Genomic DNA, 18,236 nt, shown 5'->3' with positions numbered 1-18,236 from the left:
GAGAGAGAGAGGGAAGCAGGCTCCCTGCTGAGCAGAGAGGCCGATGCGGGACTCGATCCCAGGACCCTGAGATCATGACCTGAGCCGAAGGCAGCGGCTTAACCCACTGAGCCACCCAGGCACCCCAGCATCTGATTCTTGATCTTGGGGTCATGAGTTTGGTTTTTTCTCTTTTTTAAGATTTTTATTTATTTATTTGAGAGAGAGAGAGAGAGAAAGAGAGAGACCAAACACAAGGGAGAGCACAAGGGAGGGGAGTGGGAGAAGAGAGAAGGAGAAGCAGGACTCTCTGGTGAGCAGGGAGCCTGACTCCAGCTAGATCCCAGGATCCTGGGATCATGACCTGAGCCAAAGGCAGACAATTAACTGACTGAACCACCCAGGCACCTCTGAGGTCGTGAGTTTGAGCCCCATGCTGGGTATAGAGATCATACACACACACACACACAAAATAAAAATTTAAAAAAAAAACAAAAAAACCTTTTCAGCTCCATTTTGTATGCATGTGCAAAAACATATCTGCAATCTGCTTGACTCTCCCTCCTCCTTGCAGTGCCACCATCGCCCATCAGGATCTTTCTTAAAATCACCACAGTCCTGGGCGCCTGGGTGGCTCAGTGGGTTAAAGCCTCTGCCTTAGGCTCAGGTCAAGATCCCAGGGTCCTGCGATCGAGCCCCACATCGGGCTCTCTGCTCGGCAGGGAGCCTGCTTCCTCCTCTCTCTGCGTGCTTCTCTGCCTACTTGTACTCTCTGTCTGTCAAATGAGTAAATAAAATCTTTAAAAAAAAAAAAAAAAATCACCACAGTCCTCATCTCCACACTGGGGTTAAAGCAAAAACTCACTGACAACAAATCAGGGGATAAGGTCTTTCCCAAAGTGGGGAGGGAATCAGAGAGGGGATACCCCCAGTACTAAGGACTAGCAATCCTCACTTAGAATCCATGGTTTCTGGCCTGCCAGAGCCCAGGGCAGGGCAAATCCCACTTAATGGGCTACAGTTCCAGCCCTGTGTTATATGTCAGCCCAAGGTCAAAGAAAAAAGAAAGCAATACACAGGACATGCTCTGATCAAGTGACTGGATAACTGCACTTTACCGAGACCCACTGGGGTCAATGTTTAAACACACTCCACATAGAGTATCTCCGACCACCAGACACACCAAAGTAGTAGTTAGTTTTTGAGGCTCCTTTAATGAATTTATTGCCACAACAACAACAAAAAAGCTATAAAATACGATTAAGCTATCCTTAAAGCCAAAAAAGCAAGCAAGAAAGAAAAACAAGAAATTAGGAATTATTCACCCTTATCCTCCAAGGGTATATAAAAAATGGTGCCTTCAACACACAATGTCAGTCTGGTGTAGTAAAAAAATTAAGTAAGTCACTCCTATTTACTAAGTGCTCACTACAGGCTAGGCAGTACTAGGTCTATATGACCTTGAACACCATTACGAGGAAGTGGTATTACCCCTATTTTAAAGAAAAGGAAAATAAATTCAAGGCACTTAAGTAAGTGCTTTAAGGTTGCCCAGTCACCCAAGCACTGAGACTCACACCTACTTCTGGGGCTCACATCTCTGTATGGTGAAATTTTCATTAGAAAACACTAGACATTTATGGAAGAAATTATATGAATTCTCTACAATCTCTCTCAGAAGACAGAAGCAGAAGGAATACTTCTTAACTCATTGTATTTGGTCAGCATTACCCTAATACCAAAACCAGACAAAGACATTGCAAGAAAACTATAGACCAACATAACATAAACATAGATGCAAAAATCATCAACAAAATACTTGCAAACTGAATCCAACAATGTAAAAAAGAACTAAACAGCACAACCAAGTAGGATTTATCCAGATACATACACCTGAAAATCAACTGATGTAATCCATCTCACCAACTGGCTGAAGAAGAAAAACCAGAAGAAAAAAGTCACATAATCATATCAACAGATGCAGAAAAAGCATTTGACAAAATCTAAGTCATTCATGATAAAAACTCTGAGCAAACTTCAACAGAAACTTCCTCAACTGGATAAAGAACATTAAAGGAAAGAAAGAAAGGGGCGCCTGGGTGGCTCAGTTGGTTAAAACCTCTGCCTTCAGCTCAGGTCATAATCCCAGGGTTCTGGGATCGAGCCCCACATCAGGCTCTCTGCTCCGCAAGCAGCCTGTTTCCTCCTCTCTCTCTGCCTGCCTCTCTGCCTACTTGTGATCTCTGTCTGTCAGATAAATAAATAAAATCTTTAAAAAAAGAAAGAAAGAAAGAAAGAGAACAAAAAAGAAAGAAGGAAAGAAAGAAAAAAAGAAAGAAAGAAGAGGAAAGGAAAGGAAAGGGAAAAAAAACAAAAACAAAAACCCTAGAGCTAACATCATACTTATTAACCGAGAGAAACTAGAAGCTTTCTCATTAACATCAGGACTAAGGCAAGGATGCCCCCTCTCACCACTCCTTTTCAACACTGCACTGGAAGTCCTAGCTAATGTCTGCAGCTGGGTATGACCATGTGACCAAATTCTGGTTAGTAAGCAATAACCAGAGGGGTACATGCAATTTCTAGGAGGTTTCTTATGAAGGGAAGGAACTGTGTTCTTCTGCCCTTTCCTCCTTCCCGTTGGCTGGAATACAGACATCCTGGGTAGGGCATAATGTCGAGCACCCAGTATACACTCAAATATTAATGAGGGAAGGGGGAGTGAGAGGAAAGGGAAAGAACCATGAAATGCTCCAACAGGCAAAGGATTTCATACAAATAGGAGATTCTATCTCAGAGTTGTCCCCTTCACTCTTCACCAGTAGCCAAAACTTCAATCTTGTATCAAAGGCAGGTGGGGGGATCCATCATGAGATGAGGGAGGTGGCATTACTGGTTGCTAAAAATCAAGCTCCACAAAAACAATGAATACTGTTATGCTGAAAAAATAAATAAAATGGGAAAAAAAAAAAATCAAGCTCCAGCTGGGGCTTCCCCACCCCCAAATGTCACAGCAGGCAGGAACCACAAACTTGTTTTCGTCCTCACCTCCCAAACACTCTGCTGGTTAAGGCCCTTCTCTCCAGGTGGCACAACACTTCCCTGGCCATCAGCAAGCCCCCAGCCTCCTGTCACCTCTGGGTCAGCCCCAGGACTTGCTGACCCCTCCTGAAGCCACAGCCTGCCTCGCTGCACCGGCCTCCAGGCACTCGCCACACGCCTCGAGTGCCTTCTACTGCAGGCTGCTCACCTCACACAAGCCCAGAGCCACATCCAGGGAGCAGAGCTTCCACTGGGAAGCCTGGGAGCCGCCCCCAGGCTAGGCCTACCACACGAGTCTAAGCCAGCGGCCACCACGGAGCCCAGAGGCAGCGCCTCCTCGCCGCAAAGGCTTGGAAACCAGGAAAACATGTTCCAAAACCGGGTCTGACTCATCTGCTCACTTCTGTGGCGAACTGTGAGCGCTGGGGCTGCGGGTGTAGGCTCTCCCTTACAGCCTCAGAAAGCTGGGAGTTCTCTCTTGTGGCCACCACTGGAAACCCGCAGCCCTTCCCTCCCTGAGCAATCCCTTCCCCACAGTCAGGAGGCGAGGGAGCGTCATGCTCTGTGATGATGCTGATCAGCATAGCAAAAGCTACATGACCACAGGAAGGATCAGCTGGGCACAAACACCGACAGGAAGGCAACAATGCCATAAATATGCACTCCTGATCACCTTGCACCATTCTTTACAATTAAGAGGCATTTAAAAAGGGGGGGGGGGCATTTTACAGATACTTTATCTGAAGCCTCACAGAAACTCTAATGTGGAGAGACCAGATATTATTTCCACTGTCAGTAAAATGGTGCAGACCCAGAGCGGAGTGGCTATCCTGACACAGTGTTTCTTGATAGTAACACACTCACAGTTCACCTCCAGAGACATTCTGCAAGGCTGCCTCCCTATCTGGGTATTTCTGTTTATTCTAAGCATCTAGTATATGCCCCATCCAGTATTGTTTGGGGGTAATTCCCAAAGAAGTCTAACGTTCCCTTGGTCTGAAAGCATGAGCTGAGTTTATCCTTCTCTGCTGGCCGCACAAGCAACTCCCCCAAATCCTGCCGGGTGTTGTGTTTCGTTCACGTGTCTTCTCTCCTATCCTGCAGTCAGACTCTGATTTTCCTTCTCTGTAGACCTTCCTCAGCCACCAGGACCGACCCATGACCCCTATTTGCCCACAAGACATTACTTCTGTTGACTAAAAACATGGACCTGAAGACAGCACAGATTCAAGTCAACCCTGTGGTGAGAAACTCTCTAGGTGGCCCAGACCAAGTAGCCTCCTTCACAAAGCAGGGCCCTCTGTTCAGCAGCTGGGCCACCTGGGGCAACACTGTGAGGCATCCGGTGACAGCCTAGGCCTCCGCCTCCTGGGAGAAGCCAGGGTTTAATTCTTCACGAGTACGGTTATCATAACCCTTCTCTGGGCCATACACTGTGCACATGTTGTTTCTAATCCTCGTAACATTGCTGTAAAGACAGTGTTAAAAACCCCATTTTAGAGTGGTGGAAACCGTTACTGCTAGAGGCTAAGTAACTTGCCACAGGTCACCACCAGTAGGGGGCAGGGTGGGATTCGAACCTGGTCTCCCAGGTATAAGTCACCGCCTGCTTCCGCCCTGCATTTTCCTGGCCTTCACCTCTGGGCTTCATGAACAAACCCAGACTTACTGGTCAAACAAACACATTTACTCATATTTGATAAAATAACTGCTTGGTCCACACTTGCAATCTTTTGGTCGACTTCAAAGGCATCATAAACTCAATGAGAAAGCACAAGTTCATTTCTCATTTTACCAAATGTTGTCTTCCTCTTTTTCACTCATGTTTGCTTATCTGCACACAAGGGAAATGTTCCTAAGATCTGGCTATCACATCAATGTCTAAATTCCCAGTTCCACTTAAAGAAAAAAATGCAAATGGACTCACCCTTTCATTATGTCCTTTAGCTCCAACACAGCATTCCGATCTCAGTTACAGAACCCCCACATCCACACTGGCTGCGGGCCAGCCCTAAGGCCTGACAGAATGCAGACGAAGCATCTGGGAACAGATGCCTTTGCTGCACACATTTTAAATTTAATCTGTCCCCAAAGAAATTAATATCACACCTCACGCAAGTGAGGTAAAATATTGGGGGTGGGGGAGTGATTGTTTAGGGAAAGGAACAAAAACTAATTTTCACATTTAATAAATGTGATCCTTAAGCATTTTAAATATGAAGGCACACCACGTTGACACAAACATCTGGTACCTATTGCACATAATTTCCAGCACACAGATTCCCCATATCACCCAGGGTACTCACGAGGAGTATGTGTTCAGCAGCAATAAAAGTGGTAAAGATGCAGAGGGAATCAAGGGGTAACATTATAGCCTGGGACCAAGACACTGCAGTGGGGAGATTTTATTCCAACAACACCATTGGCTAATAAGGGTTTCTGTTATTGTCCCACAGGGAATTCTGCAATGCTGTCAGCTGTGAAGAGGGACAAACTCCCACAGACTGTACGCCTGGGCACTGCAGGATCTATTCTGCCCCTAAGCTGGAAATTCCTTCTACCCCCACTGGATGCAAGAATCGGTAGGAAAGCGCACCCATGATGACTTCTCAGCCAATAGTACAGCCTGGCTCTAAGTGAGCTTCCTGCAAGGGAATGAGACAAGCAGCCAGGCTATGATTCAAAAGCAAAGCTCCAGGAAACAAACACCTGGAAGGCCAGAGCTCAAAAATGCCTGCAGCACACACAACATATGCTGGTGTTTATACCATCTCAAATTACAGCACTTTGGAGCTACAGCCCCTTGGGGATGGAATTGTGGAATGTACCACCATTAAAATCCAAAGGGGGCCCTTCTACCAAAGTCCCACCTAGATTTTTCAACAATAAAACTTGGCTTAAGGCTAAAGCTTATCCTAGGTAGGAAAGAGACAAGCAGAAGAGTTTCTGTTATTCTAAAACCTGCATATTTATGGAGGGGGGGGGGACAGCCAGATTTTTCTACAGCACAAATCCTTACACATCTCTTACCATAGTTTCATCCTCTAAGTGAATACCTAAATCCAGACCCTCCTCTTGACAAACCAACCACCTTCCAAGATGTCAAGTGCCAACTTGTTGGGCCAAAAGCCAATGCATATTTGTACACTGTTGTGCTCAAATCATGGTACAACCATACTGAAGAATTTCCTGTGTTTTTAAAAAGTTCAAAAAGAAACAATGGGCAGGGCATCCTTAAGAATTTAAATTCTCAAAGTGTTGGGAAGTGCCAGGTTATAAAGGGCACTCACTCTTCCATCTAAGCAAGATACCACTACACAACCAAGAGGCTCAGAGAGGACTCATACGGCTCTCTGAGGAAATGGGTTTTCTCCTGTTTTTTATAATCTGAAGAGAACAGGTAGCAGAGGAAGTATGTTCCAGAAGTTACCACTAGGCACAGCAAGAGAAGAGTTCCTGTATTAGACACACAGTGGTAACAGGAGGAGCACTGGACCAGGAAATAGGAGAACCGCCATTTTACATCCAGATCCGCCACTTACTAGCTGCTTAACCTTGTCCTTAAGCTTCGCATAATCTTCTTCTCTCTTACTTCATGAGAGGCTCACAGATCAAGGAGACACCATATATGCCAATGCTTTACAAATTTCAAGTACTATTAGAGACATAAAGTCCCTTGAGGGTAAGAGAAATAAATGAATGAAAAAATTTTCTCCATTGAAAAAATGTTTTCTTTTTGAGTTTTTAAATGATTAATAAAATATCTAAGATAAGATGTTCTTATACTACTCCCTAGCCACTACTCCCCCAAAAATACTTCTAGGAATTGCAGTGGAAAGATTTAGAATAAAAGTATGTGCAACATCAGACTAAAAAATTCCTGTTCTCGGGGCACCTGGGTGGCTCAGTGGGTTAAAGCCTCTGCCTTCAGCTTAGGTCGTGATCCCAGGGTCCTGGGATCAAGCCCCACATCCAGCTCTCTGCTCAGCAGAGAGCCTGCATCCTCCCTTCTCTCTCTCTGCCTGTCTCTCTGCCTACTTGTGATCTGTCTGTCAAATACAGAAATAAAATCTTAAAAAAAAAAAAAAATTCCTGTTCTCTGCGCAAATTCTGTAAGTACAATTCCCAAAGGTGAGAAGAGTCCATGTTTCTGCCTCCAGGGAATTTCCAAAATCCAGAGAGTAATCTGGTATCATTTTGGCTGACTTTCTTCTTGTTTATTTTTAATCTAGAAGATGAAAAGATGTTCCTATTCTGATAAGATCTAAAGGAAGCCAGGAATAAAGGGGACACTGGCTCCCGTTCAGTATTCAATTACAGGGAGATCCAAATGAATGGATACAAATTATGGATGTTATTGCTATAACAAATGGCTCAGCACTGAGGCCAAGAACAAATTAGAAGACTGGAACGATGGAAGAAAACAGAATGTTTTCTCTTGTGTGAGTCTGAGATAAATAAAATCATTAAAACAAAAGTCTACTTCTTTATTAAAAGAAATACACTTCATTGATCTGAATTCAAAATATTAAACACAATTTAGGCATGTAACCAATAAAAATTGTAATTTGATTCCTACCAATGCAATATTTTCTGGTAAAGTGAGACTCGCAGCACTGGAAAGTTGCCCCTCATTAATCCTGAGGGAGGACATCACCAAACCAAACCTATTCGTCAATCAGACCTCAACTTAAACCTGAAAGTCGCTAACCTGATTTTCTCTTTTTTCCCTCTAGCAAACTGATTATCTGATGAGAAAGAAAAATATGGGAGGAAAGAGAGGTAAATATGGGCAAAAAACCACAGAGGTACACCATGCTACTGTGAGCATTCTCTGGGACTGGTGAGCCCCCAGTTAAGACTGGGGTTCGGGAACTGGGTAAGTGCAAGACAAGCAGCTGTAAGGGGGAGGAGAGTATGGTCAGGAAGGACAGAAGGAGGAAACCACAAATGCTGAGAGTTGAATCAAAGCCTGTAACCACTGGTCCTGATTACATATAGGAGATAAGAGATTAAAAATAAAAATCTACCAACTTTTGTTTTGGCCATGTAAAATATTACTAATTACAGCCATGTGTACAAACTGGGCCACAAACTAAATAAAATATATTTACTTAAAGGATTTTATATATAATCTGAGCACTCAGCAGTTGGTTGTTAAAAGGAATGAAGGACATATTTTACATGAAGGCCAAATTATCAAGCATCAACTCAATTACAGTAATAAACCATATTCCTTCCTCTTCAAGCTAGGTAGCTCACTGCTCAAATATTTCTGTTAAGAGGGAAACAGAGCTGACGGTTTGTAGAGAAATCTGTGAACGACTGGTGTGCTGTCACTCCTTTCACAGTGAAGCTAAAAGGTTTAGGAGAAACCGTGGAGCTGGTATTTCCAGAGTCTGCAGCAGTTACGGGTCAATCAAGTGGCACCACTGAAAAGACTAGTAGGTGTAGACCAGGGAATAGGAGCATGGTGCCTGGGTAAAGAGCCCTGGCCCGGAGCCACATCTTCCTACCTGATTAAATCAAGGGACTCCATAAACATGTTATACCTATTATCCTTTTCATTTATAGCCAATAACAGCTTTTAGTTATAAATCTATTTGGGCATTCGTTTGCGTGCCATTTATTAATTTCAGCATATGTGTTTATGTGTCTTCTGCTTAGCTCGAAACCGTATGAGGGCAAGAATCACGCACGTCTCTTGTGCTTATCCTCGTTCTCTTCCAGAGCCTAGCACAGTGCCTGGCACATGGCAGGTGCTCCCAAATACCGGCTGGGTGATGAATTCCTCAAACAACCAAAACCCTGGTTCTCTACGGACCATGGAAGCCAACGCCTCGGGTTTGTGTCTCAGCCCTGCCACACTTTAGAGCCTTGTAACCGGGGGAGTTACTTAACCACTCGATGTCTTTGGTTCTTCCCCTACACACTGGGAATAATCATAGTATCTGCCCCATAGACAGTTCTTAGGATTAACTCTTTTTTTTTTTTTTAAGATTTTATTTATTCATTTGACAGAGAGAAAGACAGGGAGAGATGGAACACAAGCAGGGGGAGTGGGAGAGGGAGAAGCAGGCTTCCTGCCAAGCAGGGAGCCTGCTGTGGAGCTCGATCTCAGGACCCTGGGATCATGACCTGAGCAGATGCTTGATGACTGGGCCATCCCGACACCTGGATTAACTCATTTTTATTATCATCTGAGTCTAATTATTATTACCATCTCTCCAGCTATGGCCTGTGTCCTGAAAAGAAAAATACTTTTTAACCTATCTCAACCTCCTTTTGCATTAGGAATCGCAGAATATTAGAGCTTACAAGAAACTGGGCTCCATGGAGATCAGTGTCCTCACCATCACCCACAGGGTGCGAGGGACCACTATGGGCATATTTCATTATACTGCACTTTGTGTTATGGGTGCTTTACAGATACTGTTGCTTTTGTTTTGTTTTGTTTTGTTTAATCAATTCCAGGTTTGTGGCAAGCCTGTGTTGAGCAAGTCTATCAGCAGCATTTTCATGATACGATTTGCTCCCTTCGTGTCTCTGCATCACATTCTGGTAATTCTTGCAACATTTCAAACTTTTTCATTATATTTGTCACAGCAATTTGTGATCAGTGATTGCAATTCATGGGAAGCTCAGGTGATGGCTAGCATTTTTAAGCAATATTTTTAAATTAAGGTATGTACATTGGGTTTTTTTTTACACATAATCCCATTGCACACTTAACAGACTATAATAAAGTGTAAACATAATTTTTATATGTACTGGGAAACCAAAAAATTCATTTGACTCGCTTTATTGTGATACTGGTTTTATTGCAGTGGTCTGGAACCCAACCCACAATATCTCCGAGGTGTGCCTGTATAAACTAGTTGGTGAGAAGGCCTTCTAGCCCAATCCTTCCTAGTTTTTTTCAGACAAGTCCTGCCATGACTTCTGGTCCTAGAAATGCAAAATTAATGTACCAAGATAGGTCTGACCATGGTACCCAGTTTTAGTGGCTCTACTCCTACAAAATTCCTGCTTCACTACATGTCGACCATACTCAAAAAAAAAAAAAAAAAAAAAATTAAAAGAAAAAGAAAATTCCTTATCCAACCCAAATGTCATACTATGTATTCCTTTATCACTGATATACTTAACTCCTTCTAGAAAAGAAAATGAGGGACTTATAATAAAAAATTTTAAATGGGCTTAGAAACCCATGTAAGCTGCCAATCAGTTAAAAGCTGACAATGACAAAAAGAAATCTCAAAGAACTTAAAGGAAACTAGTTCATTTGAGCGCCTCACCTAGTTCTGAACTTCCTAGTAGCCAAGGTAAAAGAGAAGCTGTGATGCTTAAAAGATCTCATTAAAATTAAAAAAAAAAAAAACTCATAAAAAAGACAATGAGTCAGCTCTTTGGATAAGAAAACATTTTTCCTAAGTCTGAATTTCAGAGGCCTGTGATAATGCAAGGATCAGTGATTTCAAAAGTTATTTTACAAAAAGCATAGATGTATAAATTTTCTTACACGGCCTCATTAAAAACAGAGGGAATACACTCCATAGTGAATTTTATTCAGGGGTCCAGGTAATTCTCTCTGACATACATGCACAAAAACTTCTTTTCTAGAATTGGAAGGGGGTTTTTTGGTTTGTTTTTGTTTGTTTTTGTTTGTTTTTACTTTTTAAACCAATAATTTACACCAATGTATGTACAAAGGCAAAAAACAAAGTGGCATTAGTTTGCTAAAGGCATCTGGAGGATTTTCTGATCTTTCTTTTTAAAAAACACCCCATTCAATTAACCCAAAGCTTCAGATTTTGTGGGCGCCTGGCTGGCTCAGTCAGCTGAGGATGTGACTCTTGATCTCGGGGTTGTGGGTTTGAGTCCCACGTTGGGTGTGGAGATTACTTAAAAAAGAAAAAAAAGGGGCGCCTGGGTGGCTCAGTGGGTTAAGCCGCTGCCTTCGGCTCAGGTCATGATCTCAGGGTCCTGGGATCGAGTCCCGCATCGGGCTCTCTGCTCAGCGGAGAGCCTGCTTCCCTTCCTCTCTCTCTGCCTGCCTCTCTTGTGATTTCTCTCTATCAAATAAATAAATAAAATCTTAAAAAAAAAAAAAAAAAAAGAAAGAAAAAAAAATCTTAAAAAAGAAAGTTTTAGATTTTCCTATGCTATTCAGAAGTCCACAAGCAACTTCTGAAAAGAAAATTAGAACAGAGTTACCAGTTTAACACAAGGCTAGAAGGGAGGGGTTTGATTCAATCAAACTGTGTTTAACCTAAAGACAAATATAAGAAATTATTATACTGGGGTGCCTGGGTGGCTCAGTGGATTAAAGCCTCTGCCTTCAACTCAGGTCATGATCCCAGGGTCCTAGGATGGAGCCCCGCATTCGCCTTAGGCTGTCTGCTCAGCAGGGAGCCTGCTTCCCCTTCTCCCTCTGCCTGCCTCTCTGCCTGCTTGTGATCTCTGTCAAATAAATAAATAAAATCTTTTTAAAAAAATTATTATACTGCTGTTTAATAAACTCCCCCCAAAATTTAAAGCTGAGATAAATGTGATACCCGTTCAGAAACCACATGTACTAAGCATGCTCATGACAAATGCCACACACAGTAAAGTACTGTCAAACATACATCTGTATGTGACAAAGAAACCTTTCAAAACAGATGTGTCACAGGATGTTTCAAAGCTTAATTTTTTTTTTTTTTTTTTAAGTCTGTCACATTCAATCAAAGCAATTTCTGTTTTTCGGAAATCTGTGTGTTATTGGCGGGGGGGCGGGGTCTTTTCTTCGGTGTTTTTCCACTCTGAATCAACTAGCTCCTCTCTTTTCCTCACAAGTGAACCTTCGGAAACCACTCTGCCACAGGGAGTTCACCTTCTCTCACATGGAGACAAGCTCTAATACTTTCAAATGGTCAATCTGAAAATGAAATCCTGTGCATGCCAATTCCTAAAACAAAAAGAACTTTGTTTCAACATTTGCACAGAAAAATGTACCAAAGTTTAATCCATTATTTAAATTAATAATTAATTCCTTCTCCCAGTATTTAATATCATATTCCCTACTCCCCTCCCCCTTACTTCATCTGGGCCAAAGAGCCACCATACCACCATATAACAAATGCTTCATTTGTTCAGCACTGACCGGTAATGAGATATCCCACATAAGCAAATCTTCCAAATAAGCAAGGATTTACTCCTTTCAAGAAAGAGACTTAAGTCATTTTTATGGGAAATCTACCTAAAATGCACTACATACATAGTTCTTTCCTGACCACCTTAAATATTCTGAGCATCCTGAGTATCACTAAAAAAAAAATTTTTTTGAGGACTTGGGGGTCATCATTATGAATACTAATTACAATTTATTAAATAAATTTCAGTATGCTATTTCAGTTTCTGTCTCTACACCAAATGGTCCCATATTTGTGTTTTATACTTCTGCCTATCCTTTTTATACTCAGTTTTTCTACCCTGGCTGCAGGTCTGTCTCTCTGCTCCAAGCCTATCACATGTCATCTTTCATACTCAATTCTAAGTAAACAGCTTGGATAAGGGCCATCCCACCTACAGAGTAACCTCTATGGACTTCTGACAGCTTTCTTCCCTGGAACTCACCAAATGGTTTTGGTTTTCTTCATGTGCAACGGACACACAAACTTGCTATAAAAGTGACATTGTATAACAACATTAGTGACAATATTAGCAACAATATTAGGGACACTGTCCACACTGACCTAATCTGAATGGCATGCCATCAAAGAAAGTGAAGTGTATGCACTACTCAGGGTAAACTGCTGGGAATTTAGTTCACACACACCGGAACTGTGCTAAAGGCCTTACTCTTCTATGACTCTGGGATTTCAAGCATTTTAGAAATATTATCTTTTCAAGAGGGAGAGAAAGCAAATACATGACTAGGTCTCCTGAGCGTGTGTGTGTGTGTGTGTGTGTGTGTGTGTGTGTGTGTGTGTATTCTTCTTTATTGTTCAGGATGAACAGGTAATAACCTGCACACCCAGGTTAATTACAATTTTAGCATCATCTGCACATTCGTCTACACTACAGTTCTTCAATGGAACTTGTAATCACCATTCCTTCCCGTCTTCTCTCTCCCATCACCAGTGCGGGAGGACACTGTTGCTGTGGTCAGACTCTGTGACCATGGGTCCCTGTTTCCAGTCAATACAAGTGATCCATGATGTACCAGACAGTGGAGGACAGGCTGCATGCTGCCACGGTACACGGAAGACACACAAAGCCACTCAAAAGCCCCTCTATTGACATTATCGGCAGCTTTCAAAAACCAAGTCATGACACAGAATCTTCCCAGCCTTCTGATGTTAGTTAGAAACACGGGTCAGACTGTCCTCTTTGCAAACCACGATTATGGCTTAAAAAAAAGGCAGTACTGAGAACTATCTCAGTTTCAGATTCAGAGAGGTTCACATTTTAAAGCTCTTTTCTAAAATGAAATAGTGTTTCTTTGCCCCAGAGATAATTCATAATTTATCCTAAATTTTGACCTTTTCTACTGTAAAAAGCATAGGAAGTTACATGAAAACAATGAATGGAAGTGCACTTTTTTATTAAACAAGAACAGGAAACTTTCAGTAGTTTATGGTAAAACTACATATTTGAGCCAAAGAGAAAAATTAAACGTGCTCTTTTAACTCCTAACTTTTCACCCACCCCATCCAAAACATACAAGAACATGCAGCGCTGACACCCATGAAACAAATCTCAAGACCAAGAAAAAAATGAATATTTACAGTCTTCAAAAATATATTTCCCCCAAATTACTTAATAAGCCTCTTCACACGGGCCTACACCTACTTGTTCTATTACTGCGTGGCTCAAATGAGTCATAATAAAACTCTGGAATATTAAAGACAATAAGTGAGGAAATTCCAGAAAATATAAAAACTTTCAGGGAGCCAAAACAGAACTGTATTTATTTTTCTATCCTAATGCATAGGAATGAATAAACCAACAAATAAAACAGGGATCACAAAAGTAAACACACATCTGGCTGCAGTTCTGTAACACAGAGTCTTCCAAATTGACCACCTTGTCCATACTATAAAAATTATTCCCTTAAACAAAGTTAACCCCAAGCACCACCCCCTACCCAACTCTCAGAACCTTCTACTATACCAATTTAAAAACAGGTTATTTTTGAATCCATGACACCCAACACAGCAAATTACACTTAACAGGGCTCCGTGAATGTTACAGAAAGGAAAAGCCCACGTGGAATTCTCATTCACTTTATAGTCTTAGTCCAACCCTGTCCAGGTCATGGCTCCAACAGCACTAAAACATATCACTTTCCGGAGCCTCAGTTTTCTCATCTTTAAAACAGGGATAATACTTATCCTGACTAATCCCCAGGGTTGTTATAAAAGAAATGAGATCATGTATTTGAAAGTTTGTTGGTTTTTTTTAATTCAATCAGGAAGGCCTATAAAACATAAAAATATCACCAATAAATACAGGAAAAATCAGTAGAAAAGAACATCCGTTCTTCTCACTGTCCTACCCTCTCTCACAATAAAGCAGCTCACAATATACAATAACAGACCTTAAGAACATAGAGGAAAGAAGGCTTATCTTGGGGATAGAAGCCTCAAGTTCTAGTCTCAGCTCTGTCAGTAACAAGCTGCTTGACCTGGGCCACCTGTAAACTAGCGCTAATCCTGCCTTTGTTTCCAAAGCAAATTAACACAACGGATAGCAAAGAATTCTACAAGCTTAAGAGCAAGATACCAATAGAAGAGATTGATTAATTAGAGCTGCCTAACAAAAAGTCTGGACTTCAATGTCTTTATTAACAAATCAGATGACAGGGAAAGAAACAAACTGCCTGTGGCAAGACCCATCCTAAAACACCCTCCCCAAAAGAAGATTAAGAAAAACAACAGAGTGGAGAAGCTTCCTCCACAGTGGAAATACCAGTATTAATTATGTAAAGGGAAGGGGGTTTGGGAAATAGGAACATGGAGGAAATAACTGTCCATCAGAACCCCTTCGAGTCCAATGAAACTTGTAAACTGACAAACTGGGTCAGATTTCCTCCATTTCTGGTTAAGGCAGAGGCAGGCAACCCTAACCCTACATGTGCATGCCCAGCATTCCAGAACAAACAGCAGCTCACGCAGAAAGCAGCAGCAGGAGAGTAAGAGGAGAAAAATAGATCAACAAACTACAACAGATTGGTCACTTAGTAATTAAAAAGAAAAAAAGAAAAGAAAAGAACCAATTTGAAAGTTCAACTGGAGGCTGAATTCCTATCAGAAAACAACTGGAGGCCAAAGCCTACATCTGCATAATACTTTAAATCTGAGGCTGGTCTTTGGAAAAACATTTGACAAAGATTATCAAAACATCTATTTTTCTTTTTTTCTACTCACTTTTTCTCCATGACTTTTCATACTAACCCCTGAGCTTCACTCACCACTCCTGCTTTCTCAACTACAGTAAGCAAATACGTATAACTATGGACTGAATAGAAACTCTGTAACATATTTTTCTATACCTATTCTTTTTTTATTAGATATTCCTCTTTTGTAATTGCCTGAACGGCAAATATTCACACAACTAACAGCCAACCAAATGAGCTGGTGCACGGTGCTGATGTTGGAATCATCCTAACAGCGATTTGACAGTGTCAGATTCGTCCTGGATTCCAAAACGCTCACTTTTTAAAGCCCGCATACCACCGGTTCCAGCTGTGGGGTCTTTATGGGGTTTTATTTTGAAAATCACTAGAGACTGTGGTTCCCACCTACTGGCCTCAAGTGAAACTTTAGACTCCTGCTATAAGCATTAACATTCAAGTACAGCTTTACCTGGTGGGAGCACATCAAAAGCAAAATGAAGCGTTAAGAAATGTAATTACATGCATTTTTTATATCCCTCTGCGTAAGCAGAATAAAACATCCGTATTTCACCCTTTTTCCCTAAATTAATACAGAACGTCGACAACAAGATATGATTATTTTCAATTACTCCCATATAACCGATATTCTTATTAAAGAAAACATCTTCATATCACCACATATGAACCCATCTAATCGCTAAGTACCTTATCATTTATCATCTTGTCAACTATGCATTTGACAAAATCAAACTGTGGCCCTAAGTGAAAATTACTGGACTCGCTAAGAACTCAAGAACCCAGTATACAACAAGAATTCTAGTTATGTATTTGCTTTAAAGTAAGAACAGTAACTTTTAACTCCACCTTGGGCTTTGGACTCTGCTTCTAAATTGATGGGGGGAAAAAAAACCTACCATGAGGTCTAACTCCAGTTGACATTAGGGTGTTAATGCAAATCCCTAGCCACGTGATAGTATTTTTACAAACAAAGCATCATAAAGAACATACTGTTCGAAAGGCCTGGAAATCATGCTTTCCAAGGTCCATATTTGACAATCGTTAGGAGAGGGTTGTAGATATCAGCACAGTGCAATACGTGAGATGCAATCCCTCTTCCTGACAAGGTCACTTGCAAAAGAACACTCTGACCTTGGCAAATTTCTCAAAAATTTAGACAACTAGGAACTGCAAGAAGAGTTTTGTTCTTTATTGTCGGTGTTTGTTTTCAAATGTTGCTTGTTTTAAATCACCTCCTTGGTTTTTAAGCCAGAAAGGATGCAAATGTCTGAGTTACTATAGTCACCTTTCTCCCGCTGCTTTGAATGGCCTATAAGGTAATCTCTGCAGACACCAATATTAAACTGCGCTGGCCTTGCCAGGACAAACGTTGGCCCACGTATTTCAGCAAGGCCACGAGTATTCTGAAGGTCAAACAAAATACAGACTATTTCCAGTCAGAAAGGAAGTCTTTGCTTTCTGGAAGGTGGCCCCCAGCTCAGCCTTGACTTGGTACGCTGCAAGGCAAGTAAACCAAAAACTGGAAACAGCCTTCATATTTAATCAGTACTTTCCAAAAAACGCTATTGATAACAGGGAGAAAATGTGAACGTACTTGATGTTCACATTTCCCTCTGTCTTGGCTTTTCTCCTTTTTACAGATGCATCTACAGATGTCTGAAATAATACTTCACTTACAAAGTTTTCAAAGTAAACTACAGAATGTCAACCTGGATTCCTGCACCATTCATGGAAAAGGCCGGACACATCACTTAGGGTTTTCTTCCCATTTACCAAGCCCTGCCTGTAGTAAATAGCATCCTAGTGATAACAGTGCTAAAACAAACAAACAAACAAAAAAAAACAAGAAGGAAAGTGGGGCTGCTTTTGGATGTTTACTTTTCATAAAGGGCTAAAAACGTAATAGTTTTCAAGCACCAAGTATAAGACCCACTGGACCAGGTGTGATTTGCATGCTGATGGGGCAAACATAATATTCTCTTTTTTTCTGCACACGGAAACAGAAGGAAACCTCATCTGCCTTTTTTGAAGGAAATGAAGGAAACCGCATCTGCCTCTTTTGCAGATGAGGAAACTGAAGAAGGTTAAGGGACAGTTTGGCTTGGCAGTCAGCAGCTACCACAACACAGCACCACTCCCTTCTGGGGTCTGGTCATGCAGAAAGGCCTCCTGCATCCCCAGCTCTTGCACTGGTCTCCACTCCAGGTCCCCACCATGCTTGAGGCCCAGCTAGACTTCGGTGCTCACCTTAATGCTCTTCGCTGCCTCCACGAAGCCTCTCTCAGCTAGACGTAACCTCACCCCTTCCTCTGGATCCCTGCAGCATGCTGGCTCTTCTCTGATGGGCACACCACAGTACCAAACTATAGGACTCCCCCTGCATCTAAGCGTATTAGCGTCAAGTGTTATCTTATTCATCCTCCGCAGCCCTGAGACAAGACCTCGTACATAGTAAGCACTCAGTAAATACTTGTTCGATGGAATTCTTTGGGAGATTAATGAAAAAAAAAGGGCATTTCCAAGGTTCCACAGCAAGTGGGCAGCCAAAGTAAAAATAAAACCCAGGCTTCATGAAAACCAAATGCAGCTGGTACCACGCTGCCACAGAAATCCACGGCGGTGTCTGTTCTCACGTGGGTGGTGAGCTGTGGACTGTGTTGGGCGCACACACATACAAGTCCTCACAGTGGAGCAACGAACAGTGAGACTTCTCACTATTAACTAAGCTTTGGTTTTTTAGTAAGTGTCCCCACAACCCTAAACTGCTACTTTACATCAAAGCTCTAAAACACTGGATCATTTCCTCTTTTTCCCC

At 41.9% G+C, this 18,236-nt stretch overlaps 1 protein-coding gene and 1 pseudogene across 2 annotated transcripts in view; one reads left to right on the top strand and one right to left on the bottom strand.

The window, feature by feature from the left end:
- The window catches only part of TGFBR3 (transforming growth factor beta receptor 3), a 201,858-nt gene that overhangs the window by 120,144 nt on the left and 63,478 nt on the right, over nucleotides 1–18,236 (bottom strand). The window lies entirely within an intron of this gene.
- The window catches only part of LOC123946947, a 34,720-nt pseudogene continuing 20,709 nt past the window's right edge, over nucleotides 4,226–18,236 (top strand).

The sequence above is a fragment of the Meles meles genome, chromosome 1 (genome assembly GCF_922984935.1).
Source record: "Meles meles chromosome 1, mMelMel3.1 paternal haplotype, whole genome shotgun sequence".
In the NCBI taxonomy this organism is placed as follows: Eukaryota; Metazoa; Chordata; class Mammalia; order Carnivora; family Mustelidae; genus Meles; species Meles meles.
The sequence above is the reverse complement of the archived record's forward strand: the minus strand, read 5'-3'. Positions and strand labels throughout refer to the sequence as shown.